General features: G+C 43.5%; 1 long non-coding RNA gene and 1 pseudogene across 2 annotated transcripts; one reads left to right on the top strand and one right to left on the bottom strand.

Annotated features, from left to right (window-relative positions):
* Positions 1–260: 260 nt before the first annotated feature.
* Positions 261–27328, bottom strand: LOC139364457 (golgin subfamily A member 2-like; annotated as a pseudogene).
* LOC139364458 (uncharacterized) lies at positions 1435–9776 on the top strand. 2 transcript variants are annotated; one of them, XR_011626460.1, is made up of 5 exons: positions 1435–1756; positions 6338–6501; positions 6859–6944; positions 7113–7347; positions 8033–9776. It is a non-coding gene; the product is annotated as an uncharacterized lncRNA (long non-coding RNA). The 2 variants fall into 2 exon arrangements; XR_011626459.1 differs by lacking the exon at positions 1435–1756 and having other exon boundaries at positions 6092–6501.
* Positions 27329–27542: the final 214 nt, after the last annotated feature.

The raw sequence follows: 27542 nt of genomic DNA, 5'->3' as shown, positions 1-27542 counted from the left end.
CCCTCCCTCCGCAAAGCCTCACCTGCCCCAGGTGTGCTTCCAGCTGTGCCCGCTCCTCCATGGCCTGCTGTAACTGCTGGTTAGCATCAAGAGCTTCATAACCAGCTTCAACTCCTCCATCTGGAAAGCTGGGCTGCCAGGGGATGGGGCAGGCTGTACGACTCACCCTGTCCATGTTCTTCTGCTGCGTGGAGACAGCAAAGAGAGTTCGTTCCAACTCTCCCGTAAACTGCTGCAAATACTGCAGGCGGCTGGCCAGATCCATGGACTCTCCTGAAATGAGAGAAGTTGAGATGGGGCCCAAAGGACTACCCCTAAAAGCCTGTCAAAGCGCCAGGTTGAAGGATGATGGGTGCCCAGATTCCCACCTTCAAACTGCCTGGGAGCACATTCAGTGTGATACAGTGCTGTCTTCAATTCTGCTTTCTCAAACATCAAGATTCCAACTGTCTGATTTGAACCTTTGGGAGAAAAGCCAAGCAAGTGCAGAAAGAGAAGGGATTCACCCGAAAGGACAGTAACATAAACCTCTGTGAGGCAGGAAAATAGGGTCTGGAGGCAGGGAACCTAAGACTGTTGCACGCCGACTTCCTAGAATCAAATCGAATAGTAAATAGTGAGAAGTTCAGATCTGGGGAGCCTGGGCTGTTCCACATAGTGCCCTTTAAAAGGTCTAGAGCCCGGCTTAATGTACAACTTGGTCAATAAAGATCTCTACTGTCGAGTTTCTTTGCTTTAGAAATAAAAAATTAAATAATTTTTTTAAAGATTTCAGGCCAAGGATGGTGGTTCATGCCTGTAATAACACCACTTTGGGAGGTGGAGGTGGGCGGATTGCTTGAGATCAGGAGTTCAAGACCAGTCTGGGAAACATGGCAAAGCCCCGTCTCTACAAATACAAAAGTTACCCAGGCATGGTGGTGTGCACCTGTAGTCCCAGCTACTTGAGAGGCTGAGGCAGGAGGATCGCTTGAGCCTGGGAGGTGGAGGTTGCAGTGAGCCAAGATCACGCCACTACACTCCAGCCCCGGTGATAGAGGGAGGCCCCGTCCCAAAATAAAAAACAAACAAACAAAAACTCTACTCTCGATTATTACTGTGGAATAGTTGAAGTGTTGGCTTGAACCTCAGAAGGAAATAAACAGACTCATGAGCTAGCCATATAAGTGTAATCTATAAAATAATGGTTTTCATCCATGATGCAATTTTTTAAAAAATGTAAGCCCTAACCCTGAGATTCTGATTCCCCAGGTCTACGGCAGGGCCCCAGTTTGTAGATTTTTAGCAGTCTCTAGAGGATTCTATGGCAGGACCAGAACAAGGACCCAAATTTTCCAGCTCTTGGCTGGAGCCTCCCCATACCCTGCATGATCCCTAGACCATGTCCTCAGCTGGATGGGGCTCCCACCACCCCTGGGGCTGCAGCCTCTTGCCTGAAGCAGGAGCTCAGTCCTCTCCAGCTTCCTGTGCAGCTCCTTCAAGTTGAGTTAAATCCCTGACTTCGCAGTCACTAGGACTTGAAGCTTCTCTTCTTGTTCTGAGTTCTTCTGCTTCAGGTCCTCATTGTTTTGGCTATGGCCGGAGGCAGGAGAGAAAGGAATGAACGAAGAACAGAAAGGACTACAATGAAGAGCAGAAAGGACGGCTCCTCTACCTTCGCCCCACAACAACAGAACCGTGGCACTGGAAGGGACTTCAGGAATCAAGTCACAGGTGGCACACCAGAGAGAAGACATGAGTTCCCCAAGGCCACACCGTGAGTCAGGGGCACAGCTAGCGCTAGAGCTTAGCCTGTGCACACATGCAAACCTGTATGACCACCTCACCAAGCTCACCTGCACCCCTCCCACCTCCCAGCACATCACCCATGCTAAGGGCCCCAGACCTCCCATCCCACTGTCCCCCGTCCTACCTGTTCTTGTATAACTTCAGCCTGAGGGCATCTCTGTCTTTGGTTACCTCCTTGTTATACTGCAAATACAGAAAGATTAAGTCAGGATATAGCAGGCAGAGGAGCAGCTGGCTGACCAGTAACAATAGCTATAATAACTATTCCCCAGTTAACACTTCCTTACTCTCAATCACAGCTGACATATTTTCAAGGCATTTCCAAGCCCATAGTCTCATTTGTTTCTCAAAGAACTCAATAAGGGTGGAAGGGACAGGGAAAAAGATCGAATTTATAGCTGGTTACCAGAGGCCCAGAGAGATCAGAGAATATTGCTATTGTTATTACCATTATTACTATCACTATTTGAACCTTTGAGTGCTTCACCAGGCACCATGCTAGCAATCCATTTAATTCTCACAACCACCATATGAGACAGTTACTACTATTACCTCTGTTGAGCAGGTAAAAAACATGGGGTATTAGAGGTTAATTGCTTGCCTAAGATCACTCAGACAGAGCTGGGATTTGAACACCCAGGTATATCTGATTCTCTAAGCCCTTTTTTTTAATGGGGGTTGGGACACAGAAAGGAAGGAGGAAATTAATCTTTTGTTCACCTTTTGAAAGGATGATAAATTCACATAGTCCAAAACTCAGAAGGTACAGAAGGGAAATATCTCCCAGCCACCCTGTGTCTCTCTCCTGAGTTTTGTATGAATCCTTTTGTGGCAGGCCAATTCTCCCTGACAATCACACAGACAGGCCTTCATGACAGTCACACAGACAGCCCTGCACAGCACTCCAGTTTACACAAACAAATTTCCACAGAGCTGCCTTAACATTGAGCAAATAGTTAAACCTAGAGAAATTCATGCCCAGGTATCAAAGCTAGAAAAGAAACATATGGTCAGTAGGACCCTTGCATAGGCTTCTCCCTAACCTGGAGCAAGTCAAAATAATAAAGACAGTCTTATATTCCTAGTCTCGGGTTGACGGAATCTGAGACGAGTCAAGGTAACAGAGGCAGCTGTTTGAATAGATTCATTGGAGAGTCTAAGGCAGCTCTCCAGACCAAGCTGTGAGGGAGATAAGATAGAAATAATCACTCTGATACCACAGTAGACAGGCCTTGAGGGTACTGGGGCCCTCACAGCTTAATCAGACTTAGCCAGCACTTTTTGCCTCTGACTTTCTAGTTGAAACAAAATTAGTTATCAACAGACTTAGGTGAATGCTATGCTGCACGTAGGCACATAACCCCAACCTATATAAGCACTAAGAAAATTGTAACACTTCGAGTTGGCCTGGTGGAATTATCTCCAGCCTTCTCCCTGTATCCGGTTACAGCAATAAATTCCCTTCTTTCCTAGTTTGTTTCTCATTTTTGAGCCTCAAGAAAACGCAGCCAGTGGCTCTGAAACCACTTTCAAGCATGTTTTATGTATATTATCATAGTACTTACACACACAGACACGCACACACACACACGTTCCCTCTCTCTACACAAATGGTAACATACTAAAGATATTCTTCTGTACCTTCACAGTCTAAGTACCATATCCCCCACTTAGGACTTGGCCAAGGCCACAGCCAGGTAAGGGCACGGTAGGCACTTGGCCTCCGAGCTCTGCATCCAGTGCTGCACGTCCAAACTCTGCTTGCTCCCCACAGCGCTCCCCAACTCACCCACAGCAGCCAACTCAGCCCTAGGCTCCCTCTAACAACAACATACAAAAGCAATGAGAAATGGCCCATGCTGTTTTCTGGGCAGGACACTCCATCCTGTAGAAGGGACCTAAAGGTCCCTCACTCCTCCATCTGGGAACCTGGGCTGCCAAGGGATGGGGCAGGCAATAGGACTCACCCTGTCCATGTTCTTCTGCTGCGTCGAGACAGCAAAGAGTCCAATCCAACTCTCCCACACGCTGCTGGGAATACTGCAGGTGGCTGGCCAGATCCGTGGACTCTCCTGAAATGAGAGAGGTTGAGATGGGGCCCAAAGGACTCCCCCAAAAGGCCTGTCAAAGCACCAGGTTGAAGGATGACGGGGTGCCCAGATTCCCACCTTCAAAGTTCCTGGCAGCACATTGCATATGATAGAGTTCAGTATTTAATTTTCCTTTCTCAGACATCAGTATGTTGGTTCTCTGGATTTGAACCTTTGGGAGAAAAGCCAAGCAAGTGCTAAAAGAAAAGGAAAGCAACACTCTCCAGAGGACAGGAGGGAACTTCACACCCTCCACTCACCTCTGCCTCTTTAGGGCTCTCCCTGGTTTTGCTGGCTTTCTTGCTTTTCCTGTAGGAAAAGGAAGACAGAGCTCTTACTAGGGGGAGGCAGAGATGGCCCAGCAAGGGACTTGCCCCCTGAATGCCGCCAATGCCCCAGGACAGGCCCACCCATGGGACTAGGTTATCAGGGACCCTGTGGGGATGAGGTGGAATATGGGGGATAAGCCTTCTTCCCCAGGCTGGGAGTGGGCAAGACGAGACTGGGGCCTCTACATCTGAGTGCCCCCCAAACCCAGCAGTCATGCTGTGAGCAAAGAAATCACATTACTACTTCCAGTTGATCCACAATTTCTTGGTTGTGCTGTTTCGTGGGGAGGGTCAAAGGAAGGGGACCAAGGGTGGCCCCCTCGACTCTATTGCCCAGACCATGAAGCGGTAGGTAGAGGCCAGGAGTGGATTTTAAAGGCAAAGTTCTCAGACCCACTGGGACCACGAACTGGTCAACTCTCCTCAAGCTCCCAAGGACAGAGGATTTGGGTCTTTGTTGGTTTTGGCCACAGCCACAGAACTGAAAGTCTGAATCTGGATTCTCCCGAAACGACAGTAACATAAACCTCTACGAGGCAGGAAAATAGGGTCCAGAGGCAGGGAACCTAAGACTGTTTCGCGCCGACTTCCTAGAACCAAAATGAAAAGAAAACCCTAGCTTTCCATGTCTGAGTAACGAAAGAACCAGAGGTTACTACCTTTCACCTTTTCTGTGAGGCAGATGGGAAACTGGCTGTCTGCAACAAGTTAAGACTGATTGCTGGTCAAGTCTTCATTTGCAAAGAAGTATAACTTTGTAACTTCACCCTAGCCTCTGGTTGGTTGCTGGTTGCTTTTTGCAACCAATCAGATTGTTTGCACAGGAGTGTGACTTTTGTAACTTCACTTCAGCCTCTGGTTGGATGCTTTCTGCAACCAATCAGACTGATTGCGGCTACCACTTCAGTTACATGAGGTGAGCATGAAGTGGCCAATGGGAAACTTCTGGCGGATATTTGGACCCAGGAAGATTCCGTATCCAGGCCCTTGAGAGGCTCCTCAGGCCCACTCCCACACTGTGGAGTGTACTTGTGTTTTCAATAAATCCCTGGTTTGGTTCTTTTGTTGCTTCATTCTTTCTTTGCTTTGCTGGGCATTTTATCCAATTCTTTGTTCAAAATTCCAAGATCTTGGACAACTTGTAGTCACGACTTTCTACCAGTGACATGTATAGATGGAGTCTGAGAAAAGCCCAACATTCTGCCAGTTTGTGATTTGGAAAATGCATTCACTCAACATTGAGCACACACGGGCCAGGTACAATTCTTCATAGCAGGGATATAGGACAAAAAAGGACAGACAGGATCCCTTGGCCCTGAGGTTTACATTCTAGTGGACCTTTAAATCTTGGACTTTCAGAGCTAGCAGAGACATCTGATACTCTCTACCTCCTCAGGAAACACAAGCCCAAGGAGGAGAGGTGGCTTGTCCAGAATCAAAGAGAAAATTAGGGACTGAGTCAGGGCAGAAATATGGAGTTCCTAGCAACCAGTCAGACTAGCACTTCCCTGAGAGGCAACAATCCCAAGGCGTGTGTGGCAAGGACTGGAGCAGGGGTGTCTGGAAAAGAGACAGTAGGCAAAGAGGGCAGCAACAGAAGAGCCATGATGCATGCTCCATGGGGTCCCTCCAGCTGAGACCTGGGCCCCCCAGCTCCCCATATACCCTTGGCACCAGGCACCCCTAGCCCCTTTCTTCAGGGCCCCAAGGGGAAATTGGAGCCCAGGATTGGCAGAGTGGCACCAGGGGGCCCTACTGGACTCTTAAGAATGTCTCAATCATTCTATTGAGTTGATTGTTAGATAGTTGGAGTTCAGGGTACAGTTACCTCTTGGTATTGGTTCTGAGACGCATGCAGAGAGGAGGAGCTGGAGGACTGCGGGGAGAGTTAGAGAGGGCAATAATTAGGGGTGGGAGCTGTTGGGCTGTCTCAGGGGGCAGAGGGTCACCCTACCCCCATTGTGGGAGGAGGTTTGAGGGCTGGCCCAGGGGGTCACTGCACCTTGGCCCAGGCCCTCTTACCTCCAGATTCTTCAGGATAGCACATTGTTAGAAATGAAAATTCGGAGTCGCAAGGAACACGAACACACAAACAAAAGATTTCTCAGCAAGGCAATTTTACTTCTGCAGAAGGATCCTGTTTGCAAGCCAGATTGCCATGAGAGCACACCAAACAAAGGAAAGCAGGAGTTTTTATCCCTGATGCATCAAGACCCTACTGCTGTGTCCTAGAGCTGGAACTCACAATCTAAACTGATTCTGATTTGCTAAAATCTTAAAACTTCCCTAAATAGGTAATGGCACGATGGAGAACAAAGAAAGGGAGGGGGTTACTTACAGGAAACTAGGATAATAATAACATTTCCAAATAAGGAAAAGGCATAGGCTATGAGCTGGGACAGGCCTAGGCATGTCCGAGCATATCTAGGCAGACTAGAAACTAGAATAAACAGCTTAGGCTTTGTTTAAAATATAAGGACATAGAAACATAGAATACACTTATTTCTCTACTATATTTAACAGCTACCTAGGGCATAACAAAGAGTCATTAGTAAACTAAAAGATTTATTAGTTTATAGCATAAAAAGAAAACTTTAAATAAGTTTTTAAAAGGAACTATTATTCTTAACACTTATTGTTTTTAAAAACAGAAACTTTGAAGAGGAACTTTTTATTCTTAACAAGATGATGCAGGGCCCTCCCCGTGGATACCTGTTGCTGACTACAAGAGATGATGGTGCGCATGGAGATCTTCTGCCCCCTCAGTGTCTAAGCCCTCTGACTTCCTTTCTTCCCCAGCAACTGGCAACATTTTCTTTCCTGCCTATCTTGAACCCTTCATTCCACAACTCTTTTGTACCAAAATATCTCATGATTCTTATCTCCCCACCATCCCTCCCTTCAGAGCAGCACTCATCTGGTGCTTCTGCAGCAAAAAATGATGCAACCAGTCACGTAGTCCAACTCCTTCATGTGAACAGCTTCAAGGGAGAAGGCTGAGGGAAGAGGCGACTTCCTCAACATTGCCCAGCAGCAAATCAGCTGATCTCCCAGGATCTGCCCTCTCTTGTGAAAACCTGCCTCGGTTTCTATCCTACTTTCCTTGCCCCTGCACCCCACTCTGGGCTTCAATTTCTGAGGTACCTCAGAGGCAACATCATTGAGCTGTTGGTAGAGTTACCACAGGCTCTTGGTCGATGAGAAAGTCCTAGGGGTGGAGACTTGGGTCAGGGGTGCAGGTGGCTTGATGGAAAAGAAGGTCATGGGCAGTGGCCTTCCTGACTCCCTCGGCCTAGAGACTGCTGCCCCAATAGGAGACACTTACTTGGTTTCATCCGTAAGATGAGGGTCATTGTCAGCATCATGTTTCTGTGTGGGAAGAAACATATAAGAGGGTCATTCAATTTCTGGTAACAGGCACCCAGGGTGGGGTGAGCGAAGCTCCCAAGCTCATTCCAACAATCTTGCATCTCCCCAGACCTCAAGTAAAAGGCCAGTCTCAGCCTTCCCCCAGCCCCATCCCCAGGAAGGCCAATTGGTCCTAGAGAACAAGCTACCCATGAGATTGTGAGACCCTGTCTCTCTAAGTTCTCACCATGTTGCCCAGGCTGGTCTCAAACTCCTGGGCTCAAGTGATCCTCCTACCTTGGTCTCCCAAAGTGTTGGGATTATAGGTATAAGCCACTGCACCTATTGACTGTATTACTGATTCAGGCCTTTTCAGGGAAAAAAAAAGTTGCCCAACTAGAAGCCTCTCCCCACTCTCTGGAGGTAAAAAGAGAATCAACCATAGTCATCACGCCTACCCTGTTCTTTTACATCCAGAAACATCAACCCAACCAAGAAACCACCCAAAAAAACAGAGGTAAGACATCTGCCCTATGGCTCTTGGCAACTTAGAAATTGTGGGGCCTCTTTCCTGGAAACAGCAGCTGGGGACCATCCTGGGATTCAGGACTTGGAGTCATGTGGAGCCTCTCCCTTGCCCCCAGCTGGACCTACTTGCTTGACCAGAGCCCCACCCAGCCTCTCTCCAGACTGTGGCCTTACTCTTGGCCCAAGCATCTGGCTCTAGAGATCTTCTAATATCCAACAGGCCAGGTGGGCAGACAGTGGAAAAAGCTGGCTGACCAGCTAAGCATGACAAGAGAGAAACACCAGGGAGCCAGGGCCTGGACAGGAAGCTGGGTTTGGGGAAAGTGGCTACACCTTGCTCCAGGGAAAGGACTGCCTGCTCACTGGACCCTTCGGTCCTGGCCTCTGAAAACCTAAATCTGCTTCCCTCCTTAGAGCAAGTGCTACAGAGGCTAGCAGAACTGAAGATAATTTTAAGTCTTGTAGCTAAGAATGGAGTTAAAAAAAATAAATAAAGCCTACTCTCCTCAAATGGTCCCATCACATTAAGATATTTTTCTCTCTCTCCATTATTCCCTACTTCTGGAAAAGTTATCAGCTCTACTCAGGATACCGCAATCACAGATCTGCACTCCTGGAGTAGAAAACCTACACGGTTGGCCGGGTGCGGTGGCTCATGCCTGTAATCCCAGCACTTTGGGAGGCCGAGGTGAGCAGATCACAACGTCAGGAGATCGAGACCATCGTGGCTAACACAGTGAAACCCCATCTCCACTAAAAATACAAAAAATTAGCCAGGCGCGGTGGCAGGCGCCTGTGGTCCAGCTACTCGGGAGGCTGAGCCAGGAGAATGGCGTGGGCCTGGGAGGCGGAGCTTGCAGTAAGCCGAGATCGTGCCACTGCACTCCAGCCTGGACGACAGAGCAAGACTCCGTCTCAAAAAAAAAAAAAAAAAAATACAAAAAATTAGCCAGGTGAGGTGGCAGGCGCCTGTAGTCCCAGTTACGCGGGAGGCTGAGGCAGGAGAATGGCATGAACCCGGGAGGCGGAGCTTGCAGTGAGCCGAGATCCGGCCACTGCACTTCAGCCTGGGCAACAGAGCGAGACTCCATCTCAAAAAAAAAAAAAAAAAAAGGAAAGAAAATTTACATGGTAATAAAAATGAGAAATTTTAAAAAAACTTACATGGGAAACAGTTATGGATATAGAGAAGGTATAGAAGCAACAAGGAGCCAGATGCAGTGGCTCATGCATGTAATCCCAGCACTTTGGGAGGCCGAGGCTGGTGGATCACTTGAGGCCAGGAGTTTCAGACCAGCCTGGGCAACATAGCAAAACCCCGTCTCTACTAAAAATACAAAAGAAATTAGCTGGGCACAGTGGTGGATGCCTGTAATCCTAGCTAGTCGGGAGACCTGAAGCACGACAATCACTTGAACCTGGGAGGCAGAGGTTGCAGTGAGCCAATATCCCACCACTGCACTCCAGGAGAGAGAGCCAGACTCTGTCTCAAAAACAAAAACTAAAACTAAACAGCAAAAAGGAAATATGGGGATCTGGGCCTTTGTTTCCAGAACAGAGAGACCTGGGCTGGGCACAGAATCTCAGAGCATTAGGAAACAGGCTCCAGACCCCCCAATCCACTGGACCATCGGCAGAGAAAAAGGCAAATACACGGCTGCAAGATGCCTCTAGGCCTGTACTCTGCACCATACCACTCAGTACCTCCTCTGAGCTGGCAAGGTGAGTCACAGCACCTGGACAGACCTGACCCACTGGCGGGGGCGGGTAACAGGTGTGAAGACTGAAAAGTCTCTAACAGCAGGCAAGGGTGCTCTGTCTCAGTCCCCCTCCCCATGCCCATCTTCAACAGGATCTGGCGCCATTTGTGCCCTGCTCCTCTGGCTTGTCAGGAGCACCCCAGGCAAGTAAGATATGAAGGAAATGCCAAATCACAACCAGAGGAAGTCATCTCCTAGCCCCGTGTACCCCCATGCCCTGCCCCCCACCAGGCTCCCTGTGCTCCTGAAAGGTGCTCTGTGAGTTCATAATGATGGCCATGACCTCACCACTCTCCCTGCCTCCCCTACTCCCCTTATGGATGAATGTTTACCCACCTTTAATCTTCAAGTCAGCCTCAAATGCCACTTCCCCCAGCCTCAAGTCCATTCGGAACCAAGCTACCCCAGAGCTGAGCATTTAGAATGTTCCAAAATTCTCTCTTGCCTCCTTCAGACGAGTCTGCCTCCCTCAGCGTGCAGCCTACCTTGTTCATCTATTCTCTCCATTGTTTATTTAGCAAAGTGCCTTTGCTATCAAGAGCCCAATGAATATGGCTAAGTGTTCATTTTATTTTAAAGAGATTAGGGGCAGAATGTTTCAGTCATTTATCTGTTTGGTTAACCTCATATCTTTTACAGTTAGTTCCTCTGAAAAAATAGCTTCAATCCTTCCAACTATAATGTGAACTCATTTTCTCTTAACCCTGTGTTTTCTCTCTTAAACCAAAGTGAATTAATTTTAAAAAGTGACAGACTTCTATGTGGTCTAATGACCTTTGCCTTTAGGGCAAAACCTAAAGGTTGGTTGGGTTTTTCCCTCCATCCCTCCTAGTCTGAGAGCATCACATTGGGCATTCAAAAGCCCAAATCTCAGGCTGGGCATGATGGCTCATGCCTGTAATCCCAGCACTTTGGGAGGCCGAGGAGGGCAGATCATTTGAGGTTAGGGGTTCGAGACCAGCCTGGCCAACATGGTGAGACCCTGTCTCTATTGAAAATACAAAAACTAGCTGGGCATGGTGATGGGCACCTGTAATTCCAGCTACTCAGGAGGTGGAGGCAAGAGAATGGCTTGAACCTGGGAGGCAGAGATTGCAGCGAACTGAGACCGTGCCCCTGCCACTGCACTCCAGCCTGGGCAACAGAGCAAGACTCCATCTCAAAAAAAAAAAAAAAGCCCCAAATCCCACAGGCCTGCTCTGAAAGTTATTCTCAAATTGTTGTTAAACTTTAAGGTATGTCTCACCTTCTCTAAAATGATAAAAGATGTGGGGGAAGGAAAAAAAACAGTCAAACAGGTGAAGAAGTGGACACAAACAGGCTGAAGGTTAAGGCAGCAAAATAAAAAAAGCCGAAGACAAAGTATTCCCCCAAACCAGAGAAGCCTAAGGGCATGCACAGCTGGAGAGAGCAAGCCAGAGAGAAGTCTCAGCACCCCCTCACCTTCCACATGTCCAGTGTGGGGAACGCAGCACCTTCACAAGGTCCTGAATCTACAGGAAGCGAAAAGGGAAAAACAAGGGCAGGGGGAGAAAGAGTCACTTAGAGAGAGGCAAGAAAGTCAGGGAATGAGGAAGATATGGGTTCAGGGAAACGAAATGCTAAAGAAGAGTGGAGGAGGTCAAAACCACGACCTGTGATTGTGACCTCCTCCCACCAAATGGCCACCTGCTGCCTTGCCAAGGGCCAGAACAGATAGATGGGAAAGTCATCTATCTGCACTGGTCAGGTGACCCCACTCCATGTGACTGCATTGCTTAGGGAAAGTCCCCTAAGCATGGAGTGGGGTCACCTGACCAGTGCAGCTCTTCATATGCTCACTGGACCCCTCTCCACAGGCCCAGGACATGGGCGATGAATCTGGGAGAGCTCCAGAAGACCTCCACCTCTATTTTAAAAACCAGACTTTTGAGTAACGGTTCACTTGAACAAAGGGGTCTCCAGCTAAAAAACAAATTTGGAAGACACTGATCTTATCTGGTATCATCTTACAGAGGAGGAAACTGAGGCCCAGTGGAAGAAGTGATTTTTCTGTGGTCACGCAGCAAACTGATGGCAAAGATGAACGCAAAAGTTAGATCTTCTCCTAACCCTAGTGCCTGGGGTTCTCCTCACCACATGCTGGGGCCCTTTCAGTGACTCCTAAAGGGACAGCCTGATGGCAAATGGCTGTTCTCATTGGCCTGGTTTCCCCTTGAGAATGGGGATGAGGAAAATCAAACAGTAACTACCATTTCCTGGGTGTCCTGGGTGTTTACAACAGGCCCTGTACTAGGGATTAACATAAAAACAACAGCAATAACAAATCTCATTTAAACCTCACAAATATATGTAAAACAACAGCACCCCTATTTTACAGATGTGAAAAAGGAGGCCCAAAGAGAGCTCAAGCAATTTGCCCTAAATCTTATCCCTAGCAGATGGAGAGGTAGGATTCGAACCCAGAATTCTTAACCAGTACCTGACAGTTTTTCCACAATCTTAACAATTACCCTCTACTGCCCCTTGGGCCCCTTGTCCCCAGAAGCCTGGCCAGCCAAGACTCACATCCCTAGGTGAGTGGCAACCACCAGAAGTTGTTGTCTCAGTGCTACTGCCATTTTGTTTCCTTTTCTTCCTCTTTACTCCTGCCGAACACAAGGGCTGTTCCTCTGCTAATATTCTCTCAACTTTGGAAAAGAAAAGCAGTAATACTCATGAGAACTACAAGCCCCTACAGTCACATCCTACGTTATGGTTTTTACAAAATACTCTTATACACCATCTGATTTAATGCCACCAACAACTGTACAAGGTGTTGTCATAATCACTTAAGGACAGACAAGGATTGATACGATGGCTAAAAAAAAAAAAAAAAAAAGGCAATAATGAAACTTAAACTCAGTCTTCTGACTTCGAGCTCTGGGGTTTTGCCATGAATCAGCAGCTGCCAGGGACCAAAACCAGAGGCAGATGTAGAAAAGTAAACATGAAGTAGGCAGGAACTGTACACTGTGCAGTTCAGAGTCACACATCGTCACACATCTGTTAGTGTAAGAAGTACACCAGCACCTCTCAAACTTTTACATCAATGTATCCTCATGACAGAAGGCAGCCTTTCTGTTAAATCTGGGAATTTATCAGAAAGAGGACAACCCAAGTCTCATTTCAGAGAGAAGTCTGGTATACTCTTAGAAATCTATGTGACTGTCACCCCTAAGTATATTATTTTTTCTCTTTCAAGAGAATGAAGCCAAGCTGATGCTTCAGAAAGATGCCCCATATTTATCCTGTGCCACTCAAAGTACCCCAGGTTGAGATGAGATGAGGAAGATTCAAGCTGTCAAGTTCAGTTTCCCAAGATCTGTTCCACAGAAGATGAGCAGATCTCACTCCAGAGACCACTGACTGAAAGGCACTCTGGTCTCAGAACCATGGAGAACTCAAATATGAGGTAGAGAACTCAGAAAACAAAATGCTAAAGTCTCTCTTAAGAGTAGAAGCCTGGAAGAAAACCAACCAATCCCATTCTCCCATTGACAACTGTCAATGTTTGCTCACCGGTGCAGGGGGAGGCGATGGTGGGGAGTGTAAGGTTTTCACACTGTCAGTGTCTAAGTTAAGGGAGTAAGGCAACCTGAAACCTCTTGCTCCCAGGTTCCATAGTTCCCATTCGCCTTCCAGCTGGAAATTTGTGCTGCAACCAGAGGAACCAGAAAGGGGGTGAGAACAGTTAGGGGATTGGGTCCTAAGATCAAAGGCCGGTCTTGTGGCAATAATGACAGTTCCCAGGGGGATTGTGACTCACTACATTCCATTCCTTGTTGGGATGATCAGACCCTACACCAGGCCATGGGGGCTACGAAGTCCGGCGGAGTCAAAGGAATGAGAAAAGACTAGTTAAGGCATAAAGTGGGACCAGGGGGCCAACGCTAGTATGGAGACTGCGAAGACCCCGAGCTCTGGGAGCCCACACTGTTTACTGGTGATCAAACAAAGCAGCAGGTAGTAAGGATGTGAGGGTTGAGAGAAAGCAGTGCATCAAGTGAATGAGCTACAGCTGTGACGGTTTAGCATTTTCTTTGCAGTATATGGAACACATTAATCTACTTGAGATAATGGAAAACATGTTCTAGTTTAAGATACACTCGTCTTATGAACCTGGACTTGCTAGAAGCAAGGAGCCAGCAAGTCTAGACACATTCCAGAGGCCACGAGGGGTTTTATGCCCTGAGCCCTGGATTCCATCCAAGCCACAAGGGGTTTTATGCCCTGGGCTTAGATTGTGGTGCAGCAGGGCAGCCTTCCACTCTTTAGCACAGAGCTTGGTATTCCAAAGCTCATGAGGGGTTTTATACCCTGAACCCCGGACATGTTCCAAGACTCTTTTGCTTTATGTCAGACATGCAAGCCCTGCCTCAGCTTCTCTCCCAATACTCAGCTTTTCTCCCAACAACTCCTTCCTTGGGGGGGCCACATTGCTCTGCAGTGGGGGAGGGGGTGCTTGGAGATGTGAGCTCAAAGAGCCCAGGGAGGTCTGGCTTGGGTGGCAGGAGGTGAGGACCAAATCTGGAGTGGAGAGCCTTGGGAGTCATTAGCCCAGAGTCACCCAGGGGTGACCAGTGAGGGTGGGGGCTGGGCTGCTGATGGGGTGGGGCTGGCTGACAAGACTTTGGCTGGGGAAGCCCAGAGGCCCAGCCCAGTATGCCTCAGGAGTGGCACAGACTCTGGCAGTGGTCCTGCTGTCGGAGGGGGCTTGGGACTGGGTCAGGTAGCCATGACCCCGTGCATTTTTACCTTTTTTTCTTGGCCGTGGCCAATTGGCTGCATTTTACCTTTTTTTCTTGGCTGTGTTCAATTTGCTGTGTCAGTTTCTTCCGACACCACAGGGCAGGGAGGGAGGCGGAGTTGGGACCATATCAGTGTGATCCTGGCAACCACTGCTAAACACTTCTAGCCAGCTACCACGCAGCTGTGCGACTGAGCCAGCGGAGGCGTAACCAGGGCCGCAATAGAACGCAGGATAAGGTCATGGCCTCAATGCTCCAAGCCCATTGGTCAATGAGAAAGGAGGTAAAAGGGAAAAAAAAGGGAAAGGAGACATGGCCAGGTGGCAGTGTGGCCGGAGGGACCTGTGGTTTCACAAGGAAAGCTGCACAGGCAACTGCTGTCCCTGCCCACTCCAGGAGAGGGGCAGGGCTGGCTTTCACTTTTAAAACTTTAAAACTTAAAAAGAAAATCTGCACGTACTTTATATATATGTGTGTCTATGTGTGTGTATATGTGTTCCTTCAGAGCTATCTTCATTATACAGCTTCTATACCAGGTCTTTGATTTTGGCCTTTGTTATTCATCTTCAAATGGAGCACAAGAATTACCAGTATTACCTCAATTGTGGTACAAATCCTATAAAAGTGGAAAACCCATAGCATGCTTGATGATTAATGCAGCAGACTATATTATCCAACATTCCAATAAGATAAAATAATCACAATGATTTCTCTTTTTTGGAAAAAGATTATTTTATTCTCCTACATTATTGTTAAGACTTTTTAAATAAGAAACATGTCTAATATCTTTAAAAAACACAGTTTTCAATTTAATAAGCACTCAAAGCTCTTTACCAGTTTAAAAAAAAGTACAAGGTCCTTCTAAAGTAAGGCTAAATGCTAAGTGATGGGGGACAGAAAAAGGACATAAATAACTCCTACTCTCAAGGGGTTAATCACTAAATCCTATTTGACGAGAATCACCTGGCCTCTCCAAACCTTGCAAATGAAACTGAATTTCTCACTCGATACTTGGCTATGACTTGTAATCATGAAAACCAAGAGTTGGCCGGGCGCGGTGGCTCAAGCCTGTAATCCCAGCACTTTGGGAGGCCGAGGCGGGTGGATCACGAGGTCAGGAGATCGAGACTATCCTGGCTAACATGGTGAAACCCCGTCTCTACTAAAAATACAAAAAACTAGCTGGGCATGGTGGCGGGCGCCTGTAGTCTCAGCTACTTGGGAGGCTGAGGCGGGAGAATGGCGTGAACCCGGGAGGCGGAGCTTGCAGTGAGCCGAGATCACGCCACTGCACTCCAGCCTGGGAGACACAGTGAGACTCCGTCTCAAAAAAAAAAAAAAAAAAAAAGAAAACCAAGAGTTGTGTTATGTCACTATGTATTGCTTGTTACCTGAATTCCACACTAGGCTGGGATCAAGGGTTCAATCTTTCATGATTTGCTCCATAACCTGTGTGCTTCTTGTCCCAGACCAAACTAAGCTTTCTTCTAGAGTTCTACAATTTACAGTTAGTATACAAGAATGGTTCTCAAAAATGTCATCTCTGGACCAGCACCACCAGCATCACCTGAGAACTTTTTATAAATGCAAATTCTCAGGCCCCACCCCAGACCTGATGAATCAGAAACTCTGGAGTAGGGCCTAGCAATCTGTGCTGCAATAAGCCCTGCAGGTGTTCAGGAACCTCTGGCATACAGCAGGTAGAAAAATGTGTTTCCTTCTGTAGGCCCAAAGCCAGGGATACTACATGTTCTGTCTTTATATGAAACAAAGACATGCAATTAAAAGACATAAATCTCCTTCCTACTCCCACCCTCCAGCTAATGTGTTTTTTTTAATAAGTTAAACAGGAAAACAAGTGTCAATCAGAGATTTAATCTAAAAAGTATATTTACAGGTATCTGTTCTTATCCAGTCTGATCTTACACAATACCACTTACATCCTCCTACATCTAAAGTTTTAGAAAGGGACCTTCACAATATAAGTCTAAGGCACACTAGGAGTTCTATAATAAAAGACCAAGTAGATCTGAATGTCCAAACTTACTAGAGAAGAAAAGTGGATCACTGGCTGTATTTTCAAATTGCATTCAACAGGAAATTAAAGTTTTGAATTTTTTTTCAACTTTATACTTCCAAGTTAATAGAATTAAACCAGAATATTCCATTCTTTCAAAGCCTCTAGCCAGGCAAAGTTTTACTTTATTACTTCTTGCTTTTGACTGATATAAAGCAGAGTCCTGGTAGGCATATTGTGTATACTTGCAAAGATGCAGAACTAAAGTTGTTAATATTAAAACAAAAGTCCTGTAAACTTCAGATGGTGAGTGTAATACTTCAGAACTAGCACTAAAGCCTCAAATATGAAAAGATACCAAAAACACCACTAGCAAACAAAAGTAAACTCTCAGCCAGAAGCAGTAGTTCATACCTGTAATCCCAGCACTTTGGCAAGCTAAAGTGGGAGGATTACTTGGAGTCAGGAGTTCAAGACTGGCCTGGGCAACATAGGGAATTCACATCTCTACGAAAAAAATTAAAAATTAGCTAAGCCTGGTGGCACACGCCTGTAGTCCTAGCTACTCGGGAGTCTGAGGTGGGAAAATCGCTTGAGCCCAGGAGTTCGAGGCTGCTGTAGCTACGATCATGCGACTGCACTCTAGCCTGGGTGACAGAGTGAGACCTAGATAATTACATTCTGTCCTGCTCCTGTTTACACTAAAATCACTAAGTTAAAACGCTTTCATTCAGCAGGATAAAAATTAAGTGAAATGGCAGGGCGTGGTGGCTCACACCTGTAATCCCAGCACTTTGGGAGGCCGAGGTGGGTGGATCACCTGAGGTCGGAGGTTCGAGAGACCAGCCTGACCAACATGGAGAAACCCCATCTCTAATACAAATACAAAATTAGCTGAGCGTGGTGGTGCATGCCTATAATCCTAGCTACTCAGGAGGCTGAGGCAGGAGAATCACTTGAACCTGGAAGGGGGAGGTTTCAGTGAGCTGAGATCACACCACTGCAGTCCAGCCTGGGCAACAAGAGTGAAACTCCATCTCAAAAAAAAAAAAAAAAAAAATTAAGTGAAATGTGGCCAGGCACAGTGGCTCACGTCTGTAATCCCAGCACTTCAGGAAGCTGAGGCAGGCTGATTACCTGAGTTCAGGAGTTTGAGACCAGACTGGCCAACATGGTGAAACACCGCCTCTACTACAAATAGAAAAATTAGCCAGGTGTGGTGGCGGGTGCCTGTAATCCCAGCTACTCAGGAGACTAAGGCAGGAGAATCATTTGAACCTATGAGGCAGAGGTTACAGTGAGCCGAGATCATGCCACTGCACTCCAGCCTGGGCAACAGAACCATACTCTGTCTCAAAAAAATAAAAATAAATAAATAAAGTGAAGTGTGATTTTGGAGCCTGGGTAGCTAAAAGAGGAAAGAAAAAATAAAGCTAAACAACAAATTACTTAGTAGGAGAAAGTTTTTGTAACCTCGGTGACAGAAAAAAAGGTTTAAATCCCCAGTCCATAAAGAAAACTTTAAAATTACTCAGAAATATGATTTTAAAAGATAGAATTATTTTATAATTTTATAAAATTACTCAGAAGAAAACAAATGGTTTCCAACAGAAAATGGGCAATGGAGAAACAGACACTTTCCACAAGAATAAAAACAGCCAGTAAGCATATAAAAGATTCAAAAGCACTAGAAATCAAAGAAATGTAATGAAAACAATGAGATTTTCTGCTTAAAGACCAGCAAAGATGGCAAATGGAAGGGGGAAGTTAGAGCTCTGTCTCTGTTGGTGGGAGTATAAACTGAACCAAATTTCCTGCACGATAATTTGAAAATTTCTATTAAAATCCCTAAAACTGTTTTATATTATTTTCCTCCAGAAATTCTACTTCTATGAATTCAGTCGTAAAATGCTTGCTCGAGTCCATTAAAATGTGCATATGAGGAAATTCACCCCTGAGGTGCAACGATTAACTTAATATACATCCAGCCATTAAAAATGATGATACCGGCCGGGCGAGGTGGCTCAAGCCTGTAATCCCAGCACTTTGGGAGGCCGAGACGGGCGGATCACGAGGTCAGGAGATGGAGACCATCCTGGCTAACACGGTGAAACCCCGTCTCTACTAAAAAATACAAAAAACTAGCCAGGCGAGGTGGCGGGCGCCTGTAGTCCCAGCTATTCGGGAGGCTGAGGCAGGAGAAAGGCGGGAACCCGGGAGGCGGAGCTTGCAGTGAGCCGAGATCCGGCCACTGCACTCCAGCCTGGACAACAGAGCGAGACTCTGTCTCAAAAAAAAAAAAAAAAAAGATGATACCAGGATATATTTATTGCCATAGAAACATGCCCAAAATATAGTAAGTGACAAAAGATTATATATTATGATTCTACTTTTTACAATGTTTATATGCATAAAGTATAAAAAGCAACAAACCAGAATGTTTTGACTGGCAAAATTAAAGATGTTTCTTTATATTTTGTCATCCAAATTATTACAGAATGTGATTTCCTTTATAATCAAGAAGAAGTGTTATTTTCATTTATTTATATTTAAATTTCCTTTTCTTACTTTTTCTCATGTATGTATCCCATGTAGGCTCGAGAGGCAGAATCCCTGCCTCTTGAGGTCATTCAGTCAATTTTTGGAATGTACACTACACGAAGCTGCCCCATCTTCCTTTTATTTTAAAATGTCTGGAAACATTTTTGTTTTAAATTGTTTTATTGTTCTCAGTGTTTTTTAAAATATATGAAATTGAGGCAAAGACAAAGGAAAGGCTGACTCCCCACCTTTCTGGGGTTACTCTTCCAATTTTTGCTGCTATTGCTATGTATTAATATTCACTGGGTACTAAAAAGATGGGCAGCCCCTTAGATCCTTTTTTCATAATCTCACTTCATTCCTTCATTCACTTATTCTTAAAGGGGTAATGTATACAAACACATAATTCGAAAAATTTAAAAATATAACTACAAAAGTATGTGGCAAAATCCCATTCATATCCTATTCTCCCTCCACAGCCAAACACTTTTAATCGGTTTCTCATGTATCATTTCAGAATTTACATTCACAAATACTGCTCTTATCTCTCAACACAAAAAGCAGCATACCATATACACCATACCATTCTTTGTTCCTTTTTAAAAACCACACAATATATCTGAGTTCTTCTACCTGAGTACATAGGTCTTTCTCATTCTTCTTTACAACTACACAGTATTCCACTGTTTGGATGTCCCACAGTTTATTTAACCTGTTCCCTGTGGGCAGACACTGAAGCCATCCTCATCATACTATCACAAACAATAATGCCAAGGATAACCACCCACACACCAAGTTCATTTCTGAATGTGCCTTTGATGAAGCCTCTATTTAAATCAGCACAAGATCACAAGGCTGGAAAGTTAATTCCTTTTTTAGTTTATGTACAGCAGTATGTAGCAAAAGACTCCCTTGAGCAAAGCAAATGTACTCTTTGAGGATGTATTTCATAAAATAAATGGATAAATAGAACACCCAGCATAACAATTTCTATTTAACAATGCATATGTATGTGTACAATACATGCATATGCATAGAAAGTATAAAATAAATCCATCAAAGCATTAAGCATTGTCTCAGTATGTTGGACCTATGGAGTGCTTTGTAGATCCCCCCTCCTTGTTTATCAATTCTAATTTCACAACAGTGAATATGTACAATTTTTGCAATGTAAAATTTCTAAAAATGTTAATTCAAACTAAGCTGGATATATTCTTTCAGTCTGTCCTATATTTGCATAGTGTTCCAGAGTATTCAAATATCACTTCATTTAAAATTTTTTTTTTCGATATAGAGACAGGCAGGGTCTTGCTCAGTCAACCAAGTTGGTCGTGAACTCCTAGATCCTGCTGGATCCTCCCACCTCTGCCTCCCAAAGTGCTGGTATTACAAGTGTGAGCCATCATGCCCAGCCAGCTTCATTTGAGAAACCTTTCCCTAGCACTCCATATATTACTAATTATTCCTTCTTCATTTTCAGATAGCATTTTCTTCATATCTGTCTTACCTCACTTGTCACATGATAACCAGGTACTCGCCCATCTGTCTCCCTTGATTGCTCATGGTCTCTTTGAGCAATGTGCGACCTTGAACAGTGTGTGACCTTGAACATACATGCCTCCTACACAGAGAAGGAAATGATTCCCTACAGTGTCATCTTTCCAAGAATTCAATACCTGTATTTCTAAATTGTTCTAGATGCTCTGCCAACAACCTGAGAATGTTATGCTCTTCCCCTAAAACTTCCATCCATTACTGAGTATCTACGGCCATAGTTAAATCAACTGTGACATGCTCTCTGGTCAAGCCCATTCATAGTTTTTTCTGTAGGTGATTTTTAATTTTAATTTTTGATTTTGATTGTTTTCTTTTTGGTATTTTTAAATCTAGGAGTGTTTGGTAAACTTCACCCTATCTATATCTCTGTGTCTTTGCACCTGCTAGTCTCTGCTGGGAATGATGCCTCAAGGTTTTATTCACCTAGAAAGAATTCCTCCTCACCCTTAAACAATCAGCTTAAATAACACCTTCTCTGGAAAACCTTTATATCCTCCCATTCTTTCAGTAAGAGTTGAGAATTCCTTAACTCTTGAAATGTTTGTGCCTCTATTACTATGTATCAGGCACTGAACTAAGTGTCTAGGAGGAAAAGATGAAACTGTAGAAACTGCCCTCATAGAGCTCATGGTCTAGTATGGAAAAACAGCCATATTAACAAGTAATAACCACACTATAATATTAACTACAATACCAAAAGGGAAATGTATTGAATATTTGACATGTGTCAATCACCTTGTTAGATGCTTTATTAACAATTATCTACGATCATATTAGATAAGTATTTGGACAGAAGGCCATGAAACTCTAGGACTGCTAGAGTTTGTTATACTCTCAATTGTCTTCTAAAGAAACTGTCTCCTAATGGTTCTTTCTGAATATGCTATAGTCATACAACTATTGTGCAACTGTAGCATACACAAAAAGCATATCTGTAGCATATCCATGTGACCAATAATACATAAAACCAACCTTACTTGTTTGGCCACAAGTAACTGGACCAAGGATCAGTTAGCTGGATCAGTGTTTCAGCTAAGGACAACATAGAGGCTGAATTTAAGGGAGATCAATCACCAAGAACATGGCATGGCTCAAAATTCTCTCCAATAGGGGCCTTCCGTTTTTAGGAGGTGACAGGCTAATCCAATCAGATACTCTTCTCTTGGAAAATAGAAATGTTGGGTGAACAAAGGAAAAGAGGGCAGGTCTTCAGAGCTCAAATCCTATCCTATATACTGCTAAATTAATGTTCTGTGACGTTTTGAAAGTACTAGAGCCAAGAAACAATATGGCTACTTAGATGACTTCCCATCCAAGTTTACATTCAGCCCTCATTACCAAAGATGATATGTATGTGCCTCTTCCTTGCAACCCATCAGGGTCTAACACATCGTATCACCACTTCTGAAATTAGGAAATAGGCTCAGAAGTCCAAGAGCTGGACCAAAGCAATTCAGTTGGTAGGTAGCAGAACCAGAATTCAAAGAGCAAGTCGGCATGATTCTTCTGCAATACCCTGCCAGTAACATGGGCAAGTGGCCTCAAAATCAACAAAAGACAAGTAGAGGTTGACATGCGTCAGTGGAAAGAGGCTCAAAAGGAAGAGTTTATACCCAAGAACAGAACAGAAACATTCTGGAAGTATGTCTGGGGATGTGAAGTAGGAAGGGGCACACCAGATTTCACCTTGGTCAAGTGACTGTCTACTTCCCCCGAACTCCAGACTTAGCTCTCTGTCTTTCTTACTGTAATATAAAATCCACAGGGCAAGGCCTTAATCTCTAGCTTGTTCACCGCAGTTTACAGCAGAATCTGGCTTAATGTAAGTGTTTAATAAAAATATGAATGAATAAATGAATGAACTATCAAAGAAGCTAAAGTAACATTCCACATTGTTGGGGGAAAGGGTTATCATGAACCAGACCCTAGCAGTCACTTACAAATACAGTTGATGCTCATTATTTGTGAATCCTATATTTGCAAATTTGCTTACTTACTAAAATGTGTTTGTAATCTCCAAATTAATACTTGTGGAGCTTTCCAGGTGATTCATGAATATACACATAGTAGTGAAAAATTTGTCACTCCTTGCACACGTCCCAAGCTACGGTCAACTAAGGTGACCCTGAGCCGCCTTGTTTCAGCTCTCATACAAATATGACCCAAGGATAGAGACAGCAGAGGGCAGTGCAGGGTAGTGCAAGAAGCTGTGGCTCTGGGACCAATTGGACGAAGTCTGAATCTTAACTCTGGCACCTGTTAGTGAAGCAACCTCAAGCAAATCACTTAACGCTTCTGTACTTCCTTTATTCTTTTGTAAATAAAGAAAATTCAATCTACCAGGATGAGTTGTTTTTAGGAATTAAGATTATAACCTATGCGAGATATGTATATATGTGCCTATTTTCCCTGGGAACAAGGGTTTAGTACTTCTTTTTTGGTGGTGTTGTTTTTGTTTTTGAGACGGAGTCTCGCTCTGTCGCCCAGGCTGGAGTGCAGTGGCTGGATCTCAGCTCACTGCAAGCTCCGCCTCCCGGGTTCATGCCATTCTCCTGCCTCAGCCTCCCGAGTAGCTGGGCCTACAGGTGCCCGCCACCACGCCCGGCTAGTTTTTTGTATTTTTTTTAGTAGAGATGGGGTTTCACCGTGTTAGCCAGGATGGTCTCAATCTCCTGACCTTGTGATCCGCCCGTCTCGGCCTCCCAAAGTGCTGGGATTACAGGCTTGAGCCACCGCGCCCGGCCTAGTATTTCTTTAATTCAGTGTTCTAGGCAACTTTATAGAATATAACTGCTGCAAATAATGAGAATTGAATGTAATTATTTATAAGGAAATAACAGAGAAGTAGACAAAACAATTATTTGGATGAGGTAGAGGCAGGCTTCAAGAAGATTTTGAAGAAACAGAACTTACCAGGCACATAAGGTGTGGAAAAGGCTTGCAAGGAGAGAGAATGGCACCTACAGAGAGAGGTCCAGATAGTGGGAAAAAAAGATAGGTTCAGGACATGGCACTTCAGGAAGTCTAGAGCAGTAGAAGATGAGGCCAGAACACGATGCCATAGTGCTTCTGCACCCTGCATACACCCTGTACTGCAGAACATCACTCTCCACATTTAATCTTGGTTTCTAGTTCTCTCTTATATTAAACGGTGAGCTCCTCAAGTTCAAAGTCTCTAAGAAATCATAGCTAGAGTCCTCTAAATTTGCAAACAAGTTATTACTAAACACAAATACACCCAAGAAGACTGTACAAAAATAACTTTGGTTTTCAGTTGCAGTCATAGCAATTCACAACTGGCACACATTTGTAATTTGTCCAGGGTTTTTCTCTGATGACTGCTGTAACTCTGTCATAAACTATTTTCATTGCTTTAGACACCCAGACATTTGTTAGAACAGTTTTAAGATCTTGCTCTTTTTAGTGTAATTGATTAGTTGCTTGATTGACTGAGATGGGGTCTCATTATGTTGTCCAGGCTGGTTTTGAACTCCTAGGTTCAAGCCATCCTCCTGCCTCAGCCCTCCAGGTGGCTGGGATTACAGGCGCACACTGCTGCGCTGGGCTCTAGTGTGATTTATTAACAAGGCTTAAACATATGGTCCATTAGACAACGCTTCCACCTCAGAGTAAAGATTTCTTTTAATTCACTCTGACTTATTTCTCTATATGCAAGATACAGTTTACTATAGTAAAATACAAGGAAGCATATTGATATATATATGTGACAAACAGGATAAGGAAAGCAATATAATTTTTTCCACAAAAGCTTGCAAAATCCTGGCCAAAGCACAGTAAACATGATGTTAAACTCACAGCTTACATTTCTCCACTGAGAGCTAGGAAAAAATAATTCCAGTTTTTGTAAAGTCACAAAAGTAAGCACTGAGAGAATTTATTAGATTTTGTAAACTTGTGTATTCTCCCTAACCCCATACACAAGTAGCCAAAGGAGCCTATCAATCTTACCCCGATACTTCAATTTCCTGCAGCCTCCAAAATAAAACTCTCACTGTCCAGTATCTCATTTGAAAATTTATATTTTAAAATCTTATATTAAATATTATATTAAATATTTATATATTATTTAATATAATTAATATATTTAATTAATATAATTAAATAATTATATATTAAAATCTTATATTAAATATAAAATTTATATTTTAAAATCTTAAAATTAAGAGCAGCGCATTAGCTTTTCCCCATAAAAATTTTTGGTATAATTTTACTTAGGCACAACATAGTTTGTACTACTATCTAAAAACATATGGATAGAGCCAACATTACTAGAAACCAAACGAATATACCATGCAGATGAAAAGGGAATAGAAAATGTGGTTTTTAAACAGATTCAGTGCTGTTATTATCCACTCATAGGTTGGGTGTGATCAAATCACACTGTGCTGTACAGCTAAGTATGTCCTGTATTTTATGACAAAGTAGGGTAACATTATTTATTGAGGATCTGTGGGGTGCACAGAGGCATGCTAGAAGCTGTAAAAGGTTTGATTCTTGCCGTCAAGAAACGTCCAAAGTTATAGATTACTCCCAAAACAAATGAGTGAAGCTCTCTCAAATATATGTACAACCACATGTGAAACGGAGGTGAAGATGGGGAAGATCTTAGGCTCAGAGACTGTATTCAGGCCTTTATGGTGGCATTTCTTGATATCATTACACATTTTAAAAAATAAGCTAAATTGTCATCAGATTAGTCTGAAATTTATAGAGGCTTTTGTTGGTGAGAAACGCATTTTATGTAATTTACCCACAGGAATGTTTTTGATCAATGTTATCTATTAAAGACTGCAGTTCACAATATTTCCCCCGTTAATAGTATGTATCTTTTTGGAGCTGATCTGGAGGAGTTCTTCCCAGAGTATCTGTATCCCGATTTTCAGATTCCATTTCATCAGTGGGGCAAATTTACAGGTCAGTATAGGACAAGTTTTAAACATTAATGGAAAAGAGATTGTATTACATTTATATTGTCTTTCTAATCTGGCAGCCTTGAGTTTAATTTAGAAAATTCCTCCATTTTTAATTTACCTTTGTTTTGATATATTTTATTATTATCCTCTTTTTCTTGACTTCCTTGTCAACTAATATATTTTCAAAAGCTTCTTGTTAACTTCTAATTACAGGTAAGTTCCGTTTTCTGTTTGCTTAACAAGCTCATTGACATTTTATTTGCAAGCACAGTTCTTGCATCAAATGGAAGATAACAAATGAAACATTTGTGCATTGAGGTCAATATAGGAAAGCTTAGCAGAGTGATTACTTGTTTTCTGTTAATGTCCATGCAACGGCTCTGGGAATAAATGAAATGGAAGTACAGGGGACAAAATCATTCTAATTAGAGATTTACCTGGAACCTTTTTTAAAAATTCTATATACATGCCCTACTTCTCCTCACCCTGCCAAAAGCACCCCCACCTCCTTTTTGCCTTGATCCCCCACCAAATAATGTAGAAAATGTGATGGGTTCATTTACTTAGTAAAAGAAAACCTTGTAAAACAAGGAGACAGAGAAACAATTTTAGTGCAAAGTATAATATGGCATATAAAAATATGTTCTACATGATTTTAAAAGGCTTTATAAAATTATTTCTTGTCTTGTTATTTATGAAATTATTTCAAGTCTAGTTTTTTTTTAAAATCTCACTGTTAGAGACAAAAACTCAAAACATGCACTGTGAATAAGGTATAAGCAAAATTTAAAGACCACTACATTTATGAAAGACATTTTAGATTTAACTTAAAAAAATTTACAATTCAATACTCAAGTATATACTGAAATTAAACTATTCTTACTTGAATAGATAAATATGTAAGACTGTCAAAAGTATTAAGTATAGTCTGAAGATGTTTCAGAAACAGCAAGTCACGATTCTGATTGCATTTACCCAGTTACAACAAGAACTCCATCTATAAAGAGTTGCCTTTAACTCAATTCCTAACCTAAGACCATTGATTTCGAGTAAGTAGAGTGGGTCATTCATTAAGGCACTTAAAATATATATATATATTGATTCTGACTTGGAGATACCTAGGTTAAGTGTACAGGATACAAAGATTTTGACTGAAGCAGTGTTAAAGATTCGTTAAAATATTTTGTATGCAGCACAAGTTAAAATTTTTCACTACGGTAACTGTACTTTTTTAAGAAACTAAAGCAAAAACAGAAAACTAAAACAGGGTAAATATCAATACGGCATTAGTTCGTTTTCATGCTGTTGATAAAAGACATACCCAAGACTGGGAAGAAAAAGAGGTTTAATTGGACTTACAGTTCCACATGGCTGGGGAGGCCTCAGAATCATGGCAGGAGGCGAAAGGCACTTCCTACACTGTGGCAGTAAGAGAAAAATGAGGAAGAAGCAAAAGCGGAAACCCGTGATTAACCTATCAGGTCTCGTGAGACTTACTCACTACCACGAAAATAGCATGGGAAAGACCGGCCCGGTGATTCAATTACCTCCTCCTGGGTCCCTCCCACAACATGTGGGAGTTCTGGGAGATACAATTCAAGTTGAGATTCCACAGCCAAACCACATCAAGTACATTATATGAAACGTCCTAAATGTCAATAAACACATTGTATTAAACATACTATTTTTCTCATGTATCTGTACAATGGAATAACAGGATTGTTGGGCTCTTCCTAAGATTATATGGATTCTGAAAGAGACACATGTTAAATCAAAATTAGGTGAAAATTATTACAATGTATGAATGCATTACCACTGTGCCTAAAAGTACACAGGAAACTGAATATTTCCATTTCAAAAACAATTTTAACTTAATAGTCT

Source organism: Macaca nemestrina, chromosome 7 (assembly GCF_043159975.1).
Source record: "Macaca nemestrina isolate mMacNem1 chromosome 7, mMacNem.hap1, whole genome shotgun sequence".
Classification (NCBI taxonomy): Eukaryota; Metazoa; Chordata; class Mammalia; order Primates; family Cercopithecidae; genus Macaca; species Macaca nemestrina.
The sequence above is the reverse complement of the archived record's forward strand: the minus strand, read 5'-3'. Positions and strand labels throughout refer to the sequence as shown.